Source organism: Strigops habroptila, chromosome 9 (assembly GCF_004027225.2).
Source record: "Strigops habroptila isolate Jane chromosome 9, bStrHab1.2.pri, whole genome shotgun sequence".
Classification (NCBI taxonomy): Eukaryota; Metazoa; Chordata; class Aves; order Psittaciformes; family Psittacidae; genus Strigops; species Strigops habroptila.
Genome location: NC_044285.2, coordinates 30,502,283 through 30,523,040, shown reverse-complemented (window position 1 = coordinate 30,523,040; position 20,758 = coordinate 30,502,283).

The following is a 20,758-nucleotide window of genomic DNA, read 5'->3' as shown; positions in this document are numbered from 1 at the left end:
TGAATTTTGTTTGTGCGCTTTTAATAGATTAGCATTGACCAGGATATGTTTCTCTACTTAAAAAAAGCGTTCTGATGATGAACTGCTGGATATTTTGCTAGAGCAGACCTAAGCCAGAGCTATTTCTAATTGAAACTCAAACTCATTACATTATTAAGCTGTTCTCAAAGGTTCCAAGTCCACTAGTCAGTTGTTAAGATGGCTCCATCCCCTGCTGTCATACAGGCATAACAGCTAAGATACGGCATATGTGTGACCAGTTTCACATGTACAACTTGGTCACTTATTATCTTAGAATAAAATTGTTCAGTCATCATCACAAACTCTAAAATTTCAGGAAGCTCCACACCTTGCTTTGCTCTCCCACAAGCTCAATCTCTCTGTTTGTACTGATCTCAGGGAAAAAAAAAAAAAAAGGCATTAAACATCCTTCAGATTCCAGCTCTGCATTGAAGAGTCTTTTGCTGCTACATGATCCTCCCATCTCCTTTGGGTGGCCTTCCACACACTCCCTAAGGCTTGAACAACTTACTTTAGCACTGCTCTCTTCTACTGGTCTCTGCATCCTCTCATCCACCAATTTTACCTGCAATGCAGGCATAACCACAGCCTTCTTTGAATTAGCAGGTTGTTTACAGATGAGGGAGGTGATCACGTCTTTCACTAACATCATACTTGTTTAGTAAAGCATATGAGCTTAACTTCATCAGATAGAGGGGAAAAGGTCACATCTCATTTGAAACTGTTTTTGAACTGAAGGAAAATACATGGAAAAAAGCAGCATGTATCTAACTGTCTACCAGGAAATTCTTTACACCTTTGGTGTAAAGATGATGTCTGCCATCATACTATATTTATTTCCTTCGTGGTAGCCACTGTTTAACATGGCCGTTTGTCTCTCTTGGTTACCAAATAAGCAATCTCTCCTGCTGAAGTACTGTGCCTTTGTAGTGTAAATGTGCACTGTGTGATTTACTCCTACATTCTGTTTCAGAAGAATCCAGGAATTTGTGAACTGTTATGCTGACAGCAGGGAAACTGTTGTATCCTACTAGGATCAACAGATTTCACTGCTGCAAAGGCATGGCACCTCAGCCTTGCCTTCACTGCAGACTTCAATCTAAGTTTTCATGTTATTTTTCAGCCTAACATCCTCAGGGTTTACACACATTTTCCCCAACCCTTGGTACAAAGTAAGGCATAGCAAAGTACAGAGTGTTCCCTGAGTAAATTTATTACTTACTGGTAGCCTAAGATTTACACAATTAAATAAATTTACATAAGCAGAGAATGAATCATAGAATGGTTCGGGCAGAAAGGAATCTTAAAGATCACCTAGTTCCAACCCCCCTGCCACAGGCACAGACGTATCTTCTGGTGGTCCTGTAATCTACTTGTGAACTACACTGACATATGTACTTTGACCTTGACCAAAAATTATCTGTCTCCATGTACTTCTGTTCAGCATCCTCACCACCACATTGCTTGCAGTTTCTGAAGCTTTGCTCTTCTTCAGGTGAAACACACTTAACTACAAGAAACTCCTATTAAAGTTCAATGCTATGTTCAAAAGACTGTGTAGCTCAGCACAACAAAACCAAATAGTCACAAGCCCCACACTAGCCAATGCAGAAAACAAGTAAAGAGCATCAAGGTCCTATTTTGTAACACCAAGGAAGGATATTTAAATCCATGGTAAACTGACAGTCAGGTTTATGATGAATTAAGTTACATTCTAACCAGTGATGAGAATGCAGACTCCCACACTAATAAAGGCTGCCATGTGCAACTGCATTCGCATCTTGGATTTCCAGTACAATAATGTTTTCTGCCGTTATCCCCAGAGAGGGCAGACAGCTTCATTTGTAGATTACTGTGAACAAAAGCTGCAGGATGAAACACAAAGCTATGAATCATGGGGATATGCTTCCAATGAGCTGTTCTGTTTCTCACAGAGACAGTGCTGGCTGGCACAGAAATAAATAAGGCACGATAGTAATATACTCTTAAAAACAGTGTGGATGCAGTTTTCTTCCTTTAGGCTTAACTAACCCATGACTGTTCAACCTATGGCTTTGCTGCACTGAAGCCATACCTCTGTCACATTAAGTATTCTCTCATTTAAGAGCCAACAACTTCATTTCTGTAATAAGCACAACTCACAAGGTTAACATCTCAACACATTGCTAAAAACATACAGCTTGCTTCATTTTGTTTGACCACTTTTAAACTCCACTGCTGGCTAGTCAATAAAAGCATTATTTGTTCCCTGACAAGTTGTGAGGTTCCTCCAAAGCTGTATTTCATAAAAATCATTCCCAGCACAAATTGCTCTTCAGTCAATTACTCAACATTCATTCCTCTTCATGAGTATCCAAAGAAATGGATTGGTTTTGGACAAAAGATGCTGCATGTCAAGATCAATTTGCCTTCTATAACACTTTCATATCTATTTCTTCTGTTAACTTCTTTTAGGCACTGAATTTCTCTTGACTGCCTTAACCAATCCCCTACGGTACTCATTTGCACAGGGGACTGCAAAGTTTCCAGTCTTATCTTTTAAACTCTTTGAACTACTATATAAGACAGATGCAACCCACTTCAGTTGTAAGTCATTAAAAATACTCATCTAGGCATAATGTTTCTTTTTATTTTCCCCATGAAAACATACCGTAAGTAGTTCTGCAGCTGCCCAGTAATCTGTGTGGTACTTTCAAACGCACATTTTGCAGTTTGGCTTATATTTGGTTGACTGATGCTTTTAATAACAAAAGGTCATACACTGATATCAAGCAATACACAAAAACCTGGCTGCTCTGATCAGTTTTATCCTAATCCACTACAACTTTTAATATAAACTCAGAGAAATGACTTCTACCCATGTCAGCAACCTTCTCACATGTGGTTATGATCCTTTCCACAAGCACAGGTCTTATTTCTTTGCTATCCAGAGCATTTGTCTAAGCAAGTGTTTGTTTACATTCTTCATCCCAAGAGAGATTTGTCTATAAGCCAGGTTTGCAATCTAAGCATTTGAAGCAGCAAAGGGAGAGAGTTCCCCCTCCTTTAAAGGATTTCTGTGAAACTCCTATTAACAGCTATGTCCTCTTTCCCCTTGTTACCTGAGCAGAGGAAAACACCTGGGTAAGAAACAGGACAGTATAAATTAACCTCTTAACTATATCAGACAAAGTAGTTCCAGGAACCAGTGGTATGACAAAGGGCATATTGAAAGGCATCTCAAAGAGTGGAGAAAGGGGAGAGGAGACAGAGACAGCATCTGCACACTACCACCTGCAATTCTTATCTGAACTGTAGAACATGAGAACTTTCCTAGAGATTAGAACAGACATGCAGAAATGTACCTTCATGACAAAGGGGAGAGGGGGAAAAAATGGTTTTGGGGTGTTTCAAGATTTGTTTTTTGAACATGGAATAATCTGTAGCAATAAAAAGGTTATATACAGCAAGTAGTTGTTAATTCTGTATGTAATATCACATAGTTACAGCTTTCTGAAAAATTCCAACTGATCACACATGCACTAATTCTTATATATAAAATGCAGCATTTTCTTAGAGACTGCTTTTTTCCCCACTGTGTGAACTGACATCCTTTCACCTTAGTTCAAACTTCAAAATATGTGAGAACTATAGTGCTTGCCTATGAATACTGGTAAAGTAGTAGTTACATATTTCCTCCACCTAAGACAAAAAAGAAAACAAAAAAACCAAGAAACAGAAAACAACCAAAAACCTCAAACCAAACCAAACAAACCCACAAAACACACAAAAAACCAAAAAAAAAAAAAAAAACCCTAAACTCTCCCCCCCCTCCAAAAACCCCCACCAAACATGAACCACCAAAAAAAAACAACCAAACCAAACCCCCAGAAAAACCCCAAAAAACCAAAAAAACCAAACCACCAAACCAAACCAACCAAGACCACTGCTATCCTGGATGCTATGCAAAATTGTGCCTGAAATCATTATGAGACTTGTGACTAAAAGGAAACTTGAGTGGCATTTTGTAGGACTCTGCCTTTAGGGTTTTGGAGTATTGGAGTTTTTTAACCATACAGCTCTAAGCAAGAAAACATAACTGCCAGCATTAAGTGACTCTTTTGCAATACTATCAACATTTTACACCTCCTAGAGCAGGTTTTCTATAACAAATATCAACTGTTCAGAAGAAAAAAAAAAAAATAAAAAAAATCCATAAACAGGAGAAAATTGTTTCAAACAAGCACCCAAAGGACAAAAATCATCTCACATCTCAGTTCTTCCCGAAGTTATGAGCATTGTTCAATAATGAGATAAAACAGTATCTATTTTTTTTTTTTTTTTTTTTTTTTCAATTTTCAAAAGCAGATAATACAGTTTTCAGGGCAGTCTTCAAATGTGCAGCTTCATACAATGATACTAGGCTAAAGAATTGTTTTTCTTCTATGGAAGTACTAGCAATGTGCTAGATTCAGGAGGGACCCTAAGGGAAGCAAATGGGAGTGTTGTTAGGATGTAAACCTGTTATCAGTCACAGGGAATCCCTGATGACTGTGGTTTTGTCTTTTGCCATGGTAGACAAATATGAGGTATAACTGAAAATGACAATACTTCACCTTCAAGTACCTAGGGAACCTAAGATACCTACAAGACAGAAAAACTAGAACAGAAGACAAGCATAGGTTGAAGGGGCAGCTTCTTGGGTCTATCCTACAAAATACAGAAGTGAAAACATAAACATATCAGGAATGAAAAATAAGTTGTTACAGGACAACTTTTCTTTCCAGCTTTTTCCACAACAAACCATCAGTGAGCAGGGAGGTCCAGCTGCTCCCTAAGGCATGAGGAAGTAGGTATAATCCAGCCAGCAGAGCAGGACCTCACTGGAAAAAGGTCCATCCCACAATGTCTAAACAAGGCAAGCCAGAGGCAGCAGCCAGGTTCAACCACAAGTCCAGGTTATCAGGCAGTTTCACAGTGATGAAGCAGATGTGAGCTCAAACCCTAAAGTCAACCCAGAGGCTAGGATTATACATAGCCCGGTTAGCACCAAGCAGGTCCAGAGAGATGAGACAGGTCTGATATCAAGCTGGGATGCCAGCCCAACGCCAGGCAGGGACATAGTAGCTTCTGAGCTGGAAATCAGCAGTTGTAAGTCTGCTCAGGCAGGGAGTAAAGGCTGAGCTTAAATGAGGATCCTGGCCCCATAACTGAGGGTGGGGTGAGGAGAGTGGGAAGCTTATCAGGCCCATCAGAGCCACAACAGCCTATTAGCACCATCAGGTCTCTGAAAACTACATAAAACATCAGCAAAGTATCAAGGTTAGCTCATTAATGAAACTACAAGCTTATCTGAAATATAAAGGGAATCTGCTTTGCTCTTGCACGAGAGAAAAATTAGCCAATTTTAAAGAGATTATACATAGGTAATAATTTCATCTTGTGCTAACTCTAGCCATTCATATTTTACTGCTGTATATATAATAAGAATTGTATTCAGAGAAAACTGCACTGTTCGGTGTTTCAATTTACTGATACAGCATTTCAATGGTGCTTCAAAGCATTTACAGAATTCAAGCAGAGTTTCTCCAGCATTGCCTGAGGGAACTTTCAATGGTGCTTTCAATGGAACTTTCATTGACAGGCATCATGAGACAAACTCTTGGTTTTCTGACATTTTGGTAACTTTCAAGGAAACCTGGTATCTACTGTTCATACACAACACTTGTAAAGTAGTCTAGAGAGAAACAATAGCTAGAAAACATGCAGTGGTCACCACTGAATGTGTTAGCCAAAACCTGCTATTCCATCAGTCAGACTATCCTCTTCCATGGAACAACCTTTGGTCTCCTGCAGTGAGTTTTCAAGTTGGTTTTGGAAGACTTTTTCTCAACACTGAGTATACCCCAGGCTAGTTTTAAGGTACCGGAAGAAAGAGAAGTTTCATCTGTTCAGAAGCTTCACACTTGCACTGTTTCTCAAGAAAGAAAAGGCAAATATCTAAGTTCTTTAATGTGATTACTACTTAGATCCTTTCCTTTATTTTCCAGTGTCAACATGATTCCCAAATAGTACTAGGGACAGTGTTTATTAAAAACTCCATTATGCTTTATTTTAAATTCTTTCCAAAACATACCAAAAGTTTTAATATCAGCTTTTCTGTATATTACAGTAGCTCATCAGGAAGTGAGAAAAAGTGTTATAGAAAACTGAACTGTATTTTCAAGTTTTGAAATAATTGTGGGTATTTTTCAGCTAACTCTAGAGCTAACAACATCTGGCATTCAGTCTGTTCTGGCTGAGCAACAAGACAGTCAAACTAACTAAGTAAAACTGGAATCTTCAGTACAACTCAAGACGACCTGGCAAAATTTAATAAGCTGCTAAAGGACTGTTACCTGATACATTTCATACTGGAAAAAAATCTGATATTATCTATCACAGTACACGAAAACAGGTGTGCACATCATCCCTCTGAGCAGTGTATCCAAATCTTTGTAATTCACATTTTTCTGCTACCAATGGACTGTGCAGTAATTTGAAGAGTTATTTGAAGCACTCCATATACACACAGATTTTGTTAAAGATTTTCATGCTACAGAATTTAGACAGACTTTTTTCAGGGCCTTTTACTCTTCATAGTTAATAGCATTTTAGACAACTTCAGTACAAAATTCAATTATGTACCTATCTACCTTTGGTTTAACACATTGAATACTTAATAAGCTCATTGCCACCAAGCTTTTATTACTCATGATGTATTCTAGATGTTTGAACATACAAAATTCACATAAAATTAGTAGAGAAAATTTAGACCTTGATAAAATTATATCCTTTGTAGTTATAGTATTTTTAATAGCTAAAGACAACTGGTGATACAGCTGAATGCATCATAAACCAAATAGCTCCCTTTTATAGTTAACCAACAGCTTCTTCCTCCCCCTCCAGTAACTGAAGAACAAATTATCAATAATAGGCAGATGGCCATTAGCATAATCCATAAAGCCAGAAGACATTACAGTACTTTGTATGTATCAACACTGATTAGCACCATAACGTTTAATTAGCCTCTATGAAGAGAACAGTGAGTAACAGGGTAGGGATATGACAAAGGAAATGGTTTTAATAATACACTGGATGTTTTTCAAAGTGAAATAATTTCCAGCTCACAGACTCTTCAGCAAAGGGTGCTTTAGCAAGGATTGCTAAAGCGTCAAAATGCACACATTGATCAAAACAAGGAAAATTACAAGTTTTTATAGGCATAAATTTAGCTAAAGTATTAGAATCTGAGCAGAAATAATCTTGTATGAGCTGAACCAATTCTAGCTTGCTAATAAAAAAAGCAATGGATTAAGGTATGGAGGCATTCTGTTACTGCAGGAAGAAAGGGTTAGCATTGAAAAATTTTCCTTGGATTATGTCCAGCAGGCTTTTGACAAATCCTCTTTTGCTGGCCTTCATTAAAACCAATACATACCTATATCTAACTGTATAAAAATATGAACTCCAAGCCCAAAGACAACAAAGCACAACAGCTTAAGTCTCAAATATTTTTTAGTAGTACAGAAAAAAACCCCAGTGATTTAGCCTTAGCAATTTTCCCATTTCACGGTCTTTTTTAGGGGCCACAAATAATGTAACAGGTAACCTGCTTTTCAGGTGAAAAACCTGAATAATTACATAAACATTGAAGGACGCATGTTAGACTGCACAATATTTTCAAAATACCTTGTATGTTTGATGGAGAGATCTTTATCACAAACCTTAATATGGCTCCAAGTAAACAAAGTACATAAAGTGCACAGAGAAGGCAATGACTATCATTAGTATGTATTGAAAAACACGCACTATAAGGTAGAACCTAGATCTCCCAATTCAGCAGAAAGCGTCTCTGAATAAGAGAAGACAGAAGAGTATCCTTATGTATTGATATTTTAGTGTTTCACCATTCTTTCCACTACAATCTTTTCCACTCTCAGGTTATCTGAATGAGAAAACATGCATCAACATGGCTGCTGATGGCAGAGGTGAAATTGTGACACAGATACTGAGACAGTCTGGACATGTGTGGAGGGAGCAGACATGTCACACTGAAGTAAAGAAATTCAAGCTCTTGCAGTACAACTCTGTCATATTAGTCTGGTGCTATTAGCTATACTGAAGATACAGCTACAGAAAAACACGCAGTAATACCACTGGCTGTGGAGCTAAGGTATTTTCTTTCTTCCTCTGTCTGAACAAGATGGTTATTAGCTCAGTGGAGAATGAGAACAGCTGTGAGAGCTGGGGCAGAACTGTCACTCAGAAACATGGACAGAATAAGAGACAGCAGGAAGTTCCTGGAATTGCCAGTAACACTGACAAGTGCCTGAAAAGCAGGAAGTGGCACATTTTGCTCATTTGATTTGAAACACTCATCTCCTGGTATAGACAGTATATCATGGGAATACAAGAAAGTTTCCATGTGGGAACATCCACTTCAATAATTCATTTTCTCATTAGCCATATAATTGAATGAGATAACCATGTATGCAGAAAAGCAAAGGCACGGTCACAAATGACAGGTATGGCAGGAGGCTAACCTAAGTCGGATGCAAAGCAGAAGTGAGATACATTGTTTGCCAGGGACGGGCACTGTATCTACCAATGCTTCTCTGAATAGCATAACCTTCACGTGCTAAAACACATCACCACCTCTTTCTGGAGGGAACCACACACAAGTACAAGGTGCATCAGATGGTACAACCTACTCCCTTTCTTTGGACAACTAAGTTATTCCAATGTTCCAGGGAGGAAGTGCAGAAGAAATTCCTTTTCTTCCTACTTTAAAAGACTTTATGAAAACTGAAAGTCATAGTGCTGTTCAGGTTCAAACAGCTGTTTCATTCACTGTGCCCGTCTCAACTGAGGTTCATCTTTGCCTAAATTAGCAGCTTCACAAGATTACAAATGTGGTTCTCAAATCCATTTTCTACCTTTCTACAGGCCTCACAGTGGAAAAGGAAAGGAAACTGCTTAGACACAGAGAAGTCTCTTCTGACTCCCAGGTTGTTTCTATTAAAATGTCCTGATTGCAGAGTCTCCCGCTGCCTACATAAACTATACAGAATATCTATGAATGGACACAATACCAACCCACCTTTTGGTGCAAAGATAATGGCTTTGACTAGGCTATCTGGATACATATAGGGGTACTTCTTCCCAATTAATTTATTTAGTACTGGACTGCTTGAACTTATAATTAGATAAGTTTTATGAACTTATCTATGTTTGGCCATGTCTTTCCCTTTCTCGGTTCATCTTTTCACTTTCTATGCTGATAAGTGTGCATCTTTCATTCCCAATTCAACAGCTACCCTCTTTTCCACAGAACAAAGTATCCACAATATTACAAAGGTAGAACATACTATTTTAAACATCAATCTTTCACATGGCTCCATTGCTTGACATAACCACAGCTTGCACTTTCATTTTGCATATTAATATGCTGTATGTTTTCCAATTAGTCATGGTAAATTAACTGTCCTTGCCTTATCATAGGCAAGGACAGCTCAGCTGGCCTCACTGTAGTGTTTCATCTTGTGAATTCTCAGCTAAGAACAAAAGTATTAAAATTAACTTTTGAGTTAAGGTCTTATTAAGAGGATCTCTCCTTGCCAAAGTCCATTGGGATTGAAAGATGCTCACCTGTGTGGTGCTTAGAGAACTCTACCTACTTCAAAGGATGAAGAAATTCAGTCAATTTTATTTCAGAGAAATCACAAGTAAATATGAACATAAACTTTGTCTACAAAGCCTACTTTAATCCAGATAGCCCCAAACATTGTTGGCTTTTTTGCTGTTGCTGCACACTAAGCAGTGATTTCACAGAACAGTCAATCATGACTCCAAGATCAATACACTGCACAATAACTGCCCATTCTATTCTAAGCTCCGCACTGTATAGGCATGGTTTAAGTTCTTTTTCCCTAGATGAATCACCTTGCTTTTGTCCACAGTGAATTCAACTGATATCTTTTCTTGACCACTAAGTGTTCTAAGTTCCTTCTGGAATTCCATATCAGTAGGATGGTATCATGAAAAGGGCTTAATGTCATCTTCAAACCTCATTGTTTATTGTCTTCTCCAGTTCATCAGTGAATATTGTTACTGCTCCCAGACTGGTCCTGCACTGATCCCTGGTCCACACTTTTCTGTAATGAAAAGTGATCCCTTGTTTCTTATCTTTAAATCATTTTTCAGTGCACCAAAGTATTCTTCTACCAGTCCTGAGGCCTGGTCTTCTTATTTTGGCATTTGACCTGCCATGTTTCATGACTTTTCAGCTGTCCTCTTTTGGACAAGTTTTCCATTCTTGAATATTGCTTTTTCCAGTAGAACCTCCTTAATTTTTCTGTACAGAACACAGAAAGAGTTTTGGCATCCATTTTGTTTTCTGTTGAATTGTGGTACACAGTTTATCTGGACTTCTAATATTTTAAACAGCCTGTAGGCTGGTGGCAGGTCCTATTACAAGGCTACTTGGCTACTAGTAACTCTTTAAATTAGTCTCTATCCACTACTTAAGAACAAAGTCAGAACAGCATTCTTCTAGGCTCTAAGACTAGTTGCTCTAGGAATCATCCATTTACTGCATACAAAAATTGCATCTCTATATCTTGAGCCACTGATTCAGTCTACGTATTGAGTCTACAGTTGAAATATTCCATTATTACTCCTTGCCCTATATTTGCAGCCTCATGAGTGCACTTAACATTTCCGCATCACTATAATTCTCCTAACTGATGGATTTGTAACACAATACTCATGATACCTTTATTTTGCAAGAATTCTTCCGCAAAGACTCTATGGCAATCCTCTTTCTCTGTAATGTTTTTATCTTGTTACTCTTTCACATATTCTTCGCACACAGCATCACTGCTCCCCAGTACCATTCCCATCTAATAGGTAAGCTGCCTAATGATTATCCCACTTTTAACAGGTCTCCAAGATGCTTATGTTACCAGAGTTGTCATCCAAGGTCATGCTTTCTAATCCCCCCATTTTAATATTTAGGTTGTTAGCACTGGTATAGAAGCACGTGCCCTGACCTTGCTGCAAGTGCCAGTCGGTGGCTATTCCAACCAGTCTGCCTTTCCTGTTTGTTGTGATTGTGCTACCAATTTCCAACTTAGCCCTTTCAAAAGGGCATGGAGCACTAGCCATGTCCCCCTCATTGGTTCTGTTGGTCCAAACCAGAGGCACACTTCCACCACTGTTAGCTTTCTCCGTGCTACTTAAATATGCCTTCTGAACTTCTAATTTTCAGTGCCACCAGCACAGCTCCATTTTAATTCAGGAACTACTAAAATTTCTAAAACATGTACGTAAAGCCGCACTGGCTCATAGCTTTCTTGTGTAATTGCTATCCATACTTCTGCAAAAGATGGTAATTTAAAAAATGAAAAGTCTTTCAGCATGGTACAAAGCTGTTCTTTTATAATGGGCACAATCCTTTGATACCTGACATTTGCATGTGAAGAAAAAAAATTTTAGAGAAAATACAAATCTCTTCAGGCATTGTCTCAGTATGAACTGTTATGGCATATATATTGATACCTGCTGTCTAATATAGAAAGGACTTAAAATGAAGTAACATCAAAAGAGGGGACAATTACATGGATAAAGGCAAATTCAAAGTGGCCTACACTTGGTTCCTTTCTAATTTTTCTAAAGTTACATTTTGATTTTTTTCTTACTATGACATCAGAAACACGTCTGCCATGCTGGCTACAGAAAAACAACATCCTTCAAACATTTATTAAAGGCATTTATGAAAAGAGTGACCTGCTTCTCAAAGAATTAGGCAACTATCTTATTATATTGCCTATTCAGTCTACAGCTTTTTGTGATCTAACTACAGAGAAATCTGGCTTCACGACAACCTGCAGTTAAAGGCCTCCTTGCATTACCTTCTGGAGAAGTCTTCTCCAGAAAACCTCTCTAGTTCTAGGTTCAAACCCAACTCGGATCTAATTATACCCAGACCTGCAACTGCAAAGATGAAACTGAAGCTTCCATTTCATCATCAATTCAGGACCTGATTCAAATCTATTCAAAAGCAACAAAAAGCATTCCTTGACAGTAATGGGCTTTAAATCTGCCCTGGATTCTTTGCTTATCTGAAATTAGTCTACTGAGTAAAACATAGTGGTGTAACTAGAATGTCTCCATGTTTTCACTGAGTGACCAAAATGTAAAATTTTACAATTAGTTTTAATCAGGAAGACCACTTACTTGTTAGCAAAAAATCAATGGACCTCTTGAAATGTACCACAGCGGCAGCATTCAGGCCTGGCAGAGTATCATCAATCCCTTTTAGTTACCAAAGAACAAGGAATGGGAATGACTTTCAGCCCCTTATAAGGTCACCAAGGCCTACAGACAATCAAGAAGTGACAGGAACTGTGAACTACTTGTTTTTTTAATTACCTATTCTCTGGCCTCTGAATTTAACTGTAGAATCATGTCTTAATCAAATCAAACTATGTTGTCATATGAATCAAGTCACATTTTTTCCTTAAATATGAGTGAAAAAAATTCAAATATTTCTTTTGCTTTAAATGTGCAATTAGCAGAGACATTTTTCAGTTACTCAAGTGACAATTTCAATCTTCACATTTGACATAAAAGTTGACATATTTTTAGACAACAGATTGACTAGAACATTTTAAGGATTTTACAGCGTGTTAACTGCAGATCTGCTGGTGCTAGACCAAATACAGGTATAGCAAACATCGTACCTAAATAATTTGAGGCAAACAATATCTCGTGTCTTCTGCCTATGTCAACTTCAAATTAGCACTTGTCAGTTAAACACCTGCCTTGTTAAATCCTATACTTGCTATTATAGCTATGTTCAGCTTTACGTTTTCCACAGAAATTTATGCATGTGATAAGGAGAGAGTGTCGATGCCCTAGAATATTCTTTGCTGTTGACATCTCAAGAAGTTGTTTTTCTCTAGTAGATTACTTTAGATTTACCTTAGCAATGACAAAATACATAAAACAACACTAAAGAGATGAAAAGCAACCTAAATATATTAGCATTCTGTCACACAGAGTCTATTCAGGTTTTTAAACAATGTGTAACTTACAGTAGATGAGTCAGCCTGAAGATGGCAAGACTTTGAAATCACAGCAAGAGCTACTTGATCTAGCTTCTTCACTCTAATTATTTTTGATGTTGCAGCTGCACTTTCAAGGGAGGCAGAATACATTGACAGTGACCATAATACAAATGTCAAAATCTTGCTACCACACACTTAAAATTGTTACTGAACTGCAGAAGAGACAGGAAAGGGGAAGATCATTTGCAAGAAGCAGTGCTTAGCAGCATCCTTGCGAACTTATTAATGTGTTCTCAATTTACTGCTATTTGCTGTCTCTTGAACATCCCAAGAATCACAGCGCTGTAACAGGTAAAATCTTGTTTTGAAGGACGTGCTGATGTCTCTATGTTAACAATATCTAAACCAAGGTATATCTTTTATATGAGCTATATGTCAATATTCTTGGCCTGCAAGTGCTTAGATTATAGTTGTAGTCAATTCTAGGAACTGCTGAGAGTTCTTAGCTTTGCTAGAATACATGAACAAATGCACTTCCAGCTCTTTTAACCCAGCAACACATTTCTTTTTCAGGGTGTGAAAAAATGAAAGGAGGAAATTAAACCCTTCTCTTTGAGTAAAGATAAAAGATTATATTGTTAACAAGAAGAGATGAATAAGAGCTGGTTCGCTCTTGATCCAGAGATAACTCAGATACTGAAACAATTAATTGGCAAAGGGTTCAATTAAGCTGAAAGGCCTCTCAATGTAGCTTCATATACTTTGCTTGTCAAGTAACAACTTTCAAATGCACATGTTCAGTTCTTTGACAACGTTTTCTCATTTTTCACGTTTGAATCTTAACTGGGCAACAAAAAAAAAAAAAGGAATAGGAACTTTTGGAAGAAGAAGCTATAAAATTATTTACTGAAAAATTATGCTGGACTGCAATTAAGTAGGAAAAAAATCAGATTAAAATCTGGAGACAATGAAATGGGGAGTTTAATATGGATTAGAAACATTTAAAACTGAATGTAAGAAGTCAAAATGCAGTCTTGTAATAAAAAAGGGAGGTGAGGTGCTGGCACATGTTACCCAAAGAAGCTGTGGCTGACCCATCCCTGGCAGTGTTCAAGGCCAGGCTGGACAGGGCTTGAAGCAATCTGGTCTAGTACAAGGTGTCCCTGCCCATGGCAGGGGCTTGGAACTAAAAGATCTTTGAGCTATTTTCCAACTCAAACCCTTCTATGATTCTATGATTTCTCTGCACATATAAATAATCTGAACAGCAGTAGATACACATGCCAAATATATGCTTTCTGTTGCAAAAATCCAGACAACTGATGTCTTTCTCATAAAGCTCAGCAAGTGACAAGAAAAATTTCCAATTGCATTTCAGCAGCTTTGCCCTTTTTTAACTTGAGTGCTACTTTCACTGGCCCTTAGCCAAAGCTTATTGGAGTCAGTGGGAAACTTTCCATTAGCTTCACTAGCCTTTGGATTAGGTCCATAGTAGCTTTCAAGATTCTTCACATGTTTCAGATATATCTGGCATTTATTTTCAAGGGCACAGTGTGTAGAATAATAGCCTGTTTACTCAATACAACTTGACATAATGTACTTTACCATGATAATAGTTACAAAATTATTTTCCTTCTTGATATACTGCTTAAAGTTGTGCTAATCAAACAGTAAACTTATTGTATTACACAGGTAATAAATGAATTGCCTAAGGAAGTAATAGCTGAATTCTTCATGCATTCTTTTACTGGAACACTTAAATTAGAACATTTATTCTTTCTTTCTAAGACACAAAGATGTGAGCTGAAAAGACAGTGCTTTTCTAGAACTATAACATCAATTTACACCTTCAGAGTATATAGTTAATGGCTGTAAAGGCCGCTTATATTATTTCCTTTGTAATACTTGAGGAATGATTTGTCTTCACAATATAGACTGCAAACTGAATTATTTTCTAGAACTGCCCTAATGTTCTGAAAATATGCTGTTATCATTGTATCATTTTACCCATAAAATTCACCCATGATCTCATTTAGTATGTGAACCATTCTTCAAATATCTGACCACAACACTGACTTAGTAACAACTGTCAATATTGGATGGAAGAACATAAGCAGCTCATTATGTCACCTGTCATATATTCTAATGATCAAGAAATTAATATACTAAAATAGCTGATTAATTAGTAAAACAAAAGTCTCATTTAGTGAAAAGATATATCTGTGCAGGAGGAGACTAAAGACAAGTAGAACTAATTGTCAGCACTCAGCTCTAGGCCCTGTGTAGGCAGGACAGTTGGGCACCAAGGTGGGAGGCCGATCCCTCGTGCCTTACGTACACTGTGACAAGAAATACTTGAGTTGCAGCTTCTCACTAGGGAAGGTGCAGACGGCCACATTAGCTCACTTGAACTACACCACAGCCCTCCAGCTGAGCAGGCTCATTCTGGTTCATTTGAAAAAGGATGGACTTCTAGAAACAAGCTGTGAGGAGCTGGAAACCTTTAGATGGGGAAGGGTGATGAGGCACAGAGGGCAAGGAATACAGCTACTGTGAATCAAAAAAGCAAAGCAAGAAGCCCCCTACACCCCACACAAATAAACCAAACCCAGAATGGTCAAGTCTGTACTGAAAAGCATTTTCCACTTCAAACATGTATTCCAGCCCTCACACTTATCATGGGTGTAACAAGGTGGGGATATTTTTTGCCAAATCAGTTCATTAGCCCTTTTTTAGATAGAATACGCCCTATCATATTACGTAGCCAAAATGGATTTCAAAATTTAAGAGCATAATAAGGTACAACTGTTATGCCAAGAGAGACAAAGGCTGGAGGAAAAATGTAGAGGTAATTACTTGTCCATTGTAACTTCAGTGGCAGAGTTGACATAGGAAGCCCTGCCTTTCTAACTCCAACTCTAATGCCCCTTTCACTAGACTTCGAGTTAAAGACTGTTTTAATCACCAGCTTTTAAGGTTTTGAAGAGTATCATCTCTGACGATACTGAAGTATTTACCTGGGTATTTTCCTGAAGTTCACACTTTTGATGACTTTATACATGACATTACTACGGTAAAACAGAGACTGGCAAAACCCTACAACTTCCTCAGTTAATAATGATTTCCAACCTTTATTTAAAAAAAAAAAACGGTCTTGTATCATCAAGCCGTGTTATACACCCATCAAACTCCTGTTCTTGCTAAGTCGTATGACATTCTATAACAGCAAAGTAAAGTACTGTGACTGATCTTCATCAAGTAGTGCTTGAAACTGGCAGCAGTTCAACACTCAGACCAGAGTTCAATTTACAGTTTTGGCAACTATTTCCAGGACATTCTACAAATTCTTGCTACTGTCTTTGAGACAAAGTGCCTCTTAGCAAAGAGGCAGTGAACCTGGACACTGGATGCTTCACTCCCTCAGCAAAAACAGATCACAAACCACTTTCACTGCACCAGTAATGGTCACTGAAAAACAGCTTCTTCAAGGTAATGTTTTCCCCAACTCCATTGACTGCACTAAAGATGTCACTCCCTTGCATAATCCCTTTTGATGAACAGCATAGTGAACCATTGCTGTCAGTTAGGAGCCACTTTAATGCTCAATATGGAATATAGCAACCTTTTGGAAACTTGCAGTCAGTTACTTGCTGACACCTTCAGAAATATGTAGGATACTGTCCTTGACACTAAATCGTCTAAGGCTTTTTTTTGCTATGGTGTACAATTTTCTTGCTGTCAGGGATGTTTTCAAACAAGTTGTTAAAAGTATTCAGCAATAACCTTGTTGTTAAACTCACCATCCAAAAGAGTTACTGAGTTCTATAGCACAGTGTAGAAACTGGAACTGTCTTCAATTTCTTGGCTTCAGACTATGGACAAACCAGCACGAACTGCACAAGTGCCTTTAGGGGGTTTTCTTTTGATTACCACGCATAAACAGAAGAATTTAAATGACAATTTGTGGTCACATATGCTCCTCTGGAGTATAAAAATGAAAGCCCAGCCCATTCTTCAACCACCTATGAACATCTCCCATTTTCTTCCATGAAAGAGTTAATACTTCCCCAGTCTGCTGGTATAGCGAAGAATGACCCCTAAACCAGTTCTCCCAAGTATACCTGAGTTAAAAACAAAGCAACCAAACAACAATTTAAAGTGTTTAAAATAACCTAGAACATTTTCATAGAATCTGATTAAGTCTCCAATTATAAAGATACTTTTTCCTTCTGAGCTGATAGATGACATGATGATGAGTGTTCCACTCATCAGCACTATTGACCCTGATGTACTTAAGACAGCATGTCTGACATCGCTCTCAAGCAACAGGAAAGTAAGTTTAGATGCAAGTGCAAATGTTTGCTGGATTAGAGCCTCAGATAGGCACCCTATTTTAAGTAATATTCAGAGTGAACAGCATAAGGCAAACAACAGACCTTTATATACAGTGTTAAGTGAAATTTTCGTAGGGGGTATTTACAAGTAAAAGGATTGGATTTCTGGATGTCTTTCTCTGAAATTTAAATAGATGGAACAAACAACTGCAACATAATGAACCGCACTGCAAGCCCTACCCTTTTCACTGTTATTGAGAACACTTCCTTTTTTAACCTTTGTGTAATCATTTGTATCCTCACCAAACTCATACATTTCTCCTTTGCTGAATCAAGAGAATGGCATCCAATCCTGCTAAGATAATGCAGTTTCTGCTTAAAGCAGTCTAATAAGCCAGTCTCTGCTCAAAGGAATAAAGTCACCGGACTAGCAGCTCAGATCTGCTACTTCTGGTTCAAAGCCAGGTATCTAGTTCTCTTCTAGTCTGCCAATGGAATTGCACAATCATGGCATCTCGACAGTCCCTGATTTTTCCTTCTCTTTCACCATACTGCTAGCTGTAATTCACTGGAAATCATACCAGACACATCTGATATTTGGACCTCTTGTCCCTGTGTAAACCAGGGTGGAATCCAATCTGTAAGACTGGAAAGGGCCATAGAATTATTGGTACAATAATCACATAGGTTGAAGCCCTAATGAGCCCTGGACACTTGCTTTTTGTCCCTTTGAGAATTTGTGATGAGGAACATAATGGAAAACTGCCTGTATGCAGTGAAGTTGTGGATTTGGTGAGGTTTTGGCGATTAGCTGGCAAAAGTGATTTTAAAATAATGAATGGTCCATTTATACCTTAAGTTTTCGTGTATCTTACACTTCACTGTGAGCTACCATATACAGACTCCATTATCACACAAGCATAGCCCACCTCCATTACTTTACAAGACCATAGAGCTGTTGGCCTGGCATCAACTTAGAGGCTGACTCCTCACTCTGCATGCCTATCCCTGGAGGAAACTATGAAAAAACTATCTACAAAGTCTTGAGCTTCCTTTAGTAACTCTGGACTTTGTTATCTCACTGCACAGTGGTGTCAAACAGTTGAACAGATTGTCATCTTCTGCTTTCACATTATTTTTATCCAGGAAGTCAGCTCTAGCAGTCATTCCACTAGCTTGTAATTACTGGTCTTAATATCTACTTACACCTATGGCACTGGAGACTGTTCCTATTTGGATCCCTTAATAAGAACTTCAAATATCATCTTTATGAATAAAAACTTGCATAAGATTTACATCCAAGATGACGTGAACTAAAAAACATATTGTCAACATTTGAACTACCTTCTTTTAAATTTGATTTATTTTAAAACACTTGTTCTAGACATGTCTCTTGAGAAACCAGAAGAGAATGGATGAAAGTATGCAGGCCAGAGATATACGCAAGACAAGAAAATCTGTGAGTGAGAAAGTAAGGCATAGTAAAGGACATCAAGACATAAAATTCTGATTATTATGGGGCTCATTACACTAAGAAGAGAAAGAAATTGTAACTGATAAATTTGAAATGAAAGTACGATTATCATAGCAAACTGAAAATGCAAATAAAACAGTAATTTCCTAACTGCAAGATACGGAAGTATAACCTTTATAGGAGTAAGACATGGCATTTGCAATGATTTGCAGACATAAAAGAGAATAGATGTAGTTACCCTCTTTAACTTAAATGCTTGTCAGAAGAGTAAGGGACATGCATTTTAATGGTGATTATAGATCAAGTTGCATAGTGCTGCTGTGCATTTTCTTCATTTATACTATCAAACAAATAGGAAAATCTTACCAGTTTTCCAAGTCTCCTGTGTATTCTGATGGTTTATCACGTTCCTTAAAGTTGCATTTCGAATTATGGTGTCCATTTGGCTTAATGCATTTCTTGAAGATTCTAGGTTTGATATGTGAGTTTCTATGTTCAAATAAGTTACAAAGCCAATTTGATGGATAAGACTGTAGCGTAAGAACAGAAGATGAACTTAGGTTTCTGTACCTACCTACCAAAAGCGTGTCTCACTGAAAAAAAACTTGTGATATTGGAATATGAATGTGTTTTTTGCAGGATTCACTGCCAGCATTGAGAATCTCTCTTCTCATTTGCAGGTGTCAGAAGACTATGAGGAGAGATTTGAAAACTGGATGTTAGAGGGTTAGAATGTGTATCTATAAACTACAAAGTAAAAATTGAGGGGAAAAAATATCTGACACTTAAACACCATGGTACATGAAGTTTTTTCAAAGTAATAAAGACCCTGTGAAAAAATTAAGTCTTCTACATACCAGAAACAAGCTCTAGCAAATTATCTGTAAAATCACAATAAAACAAAACAAGAGTGTGGGAAATCTGCCAGGGGCTATATAGAGTGATCTGATGATCACAATATCAGATAAATGTCCATGAAAGACACAGCTATGTTCACCATGGAGATCTGAAAAGGTACTCATACTGAGAATGTTATATCAAGGTAACACACTGAAAGATTTACCACAAAATATTAATGTGAAGAGCTTACAGATGAACAGTAACAAATTGCCACTACTAGATGGTTACCAACCCAGCAATCCAATGTAACTTAACAGAAAATAAATAAACTGTAACTACAGTGTATAACCTCCCACCTCAGTCTGCCTCTGTACCAGAGGACTAGAGGATAGCTGATGTGACACAGTATTTAAGAAGTGCCATAGAGGGCCAGGGAACTGTTAACAGGAAAACAAATGAACAAACAAACACACACCAAAAAAATCCTTCCAATCAAAACACATTTAAGCCTTGAAATATTCTGCTGAAGAATGTTATAGCAGCTAAATGTTCACTGGACTTCAAGAACCAATTAAGAAAACTCATAATAAAAAAATCTGTAGTTTCTAATCACACCATTTTTAGGTCAGTATATCTGCAGAACACATAGGGGCTGAAAAAGCAGTGTGGGAAAGAGTCAGTATATGCTTACACTTCTGTTTTTGCCTAAGTATCACAGTTCTGATGGTATTCAAGATAATCCTAGGTTATATGAACATACTGTATGATCTAAATTCATATTTATTTATAAGGATTTTCTTTAAATAGAGACCAATTTGGTATTGGAAAATCTACAGCAGTTAAGGTTTTCTAAACAAAGCGTTTTTTTTCCAAAACTCCCTAATGAGGCCACTAAGGCACTTCAACACACACAGAAAAGATCTAGGTGTATCCAGAGGACTCTAAATTAATGTAAATTCATGCTGTGTCACAGCCAAAGAACTTAACACTCTGGTTCC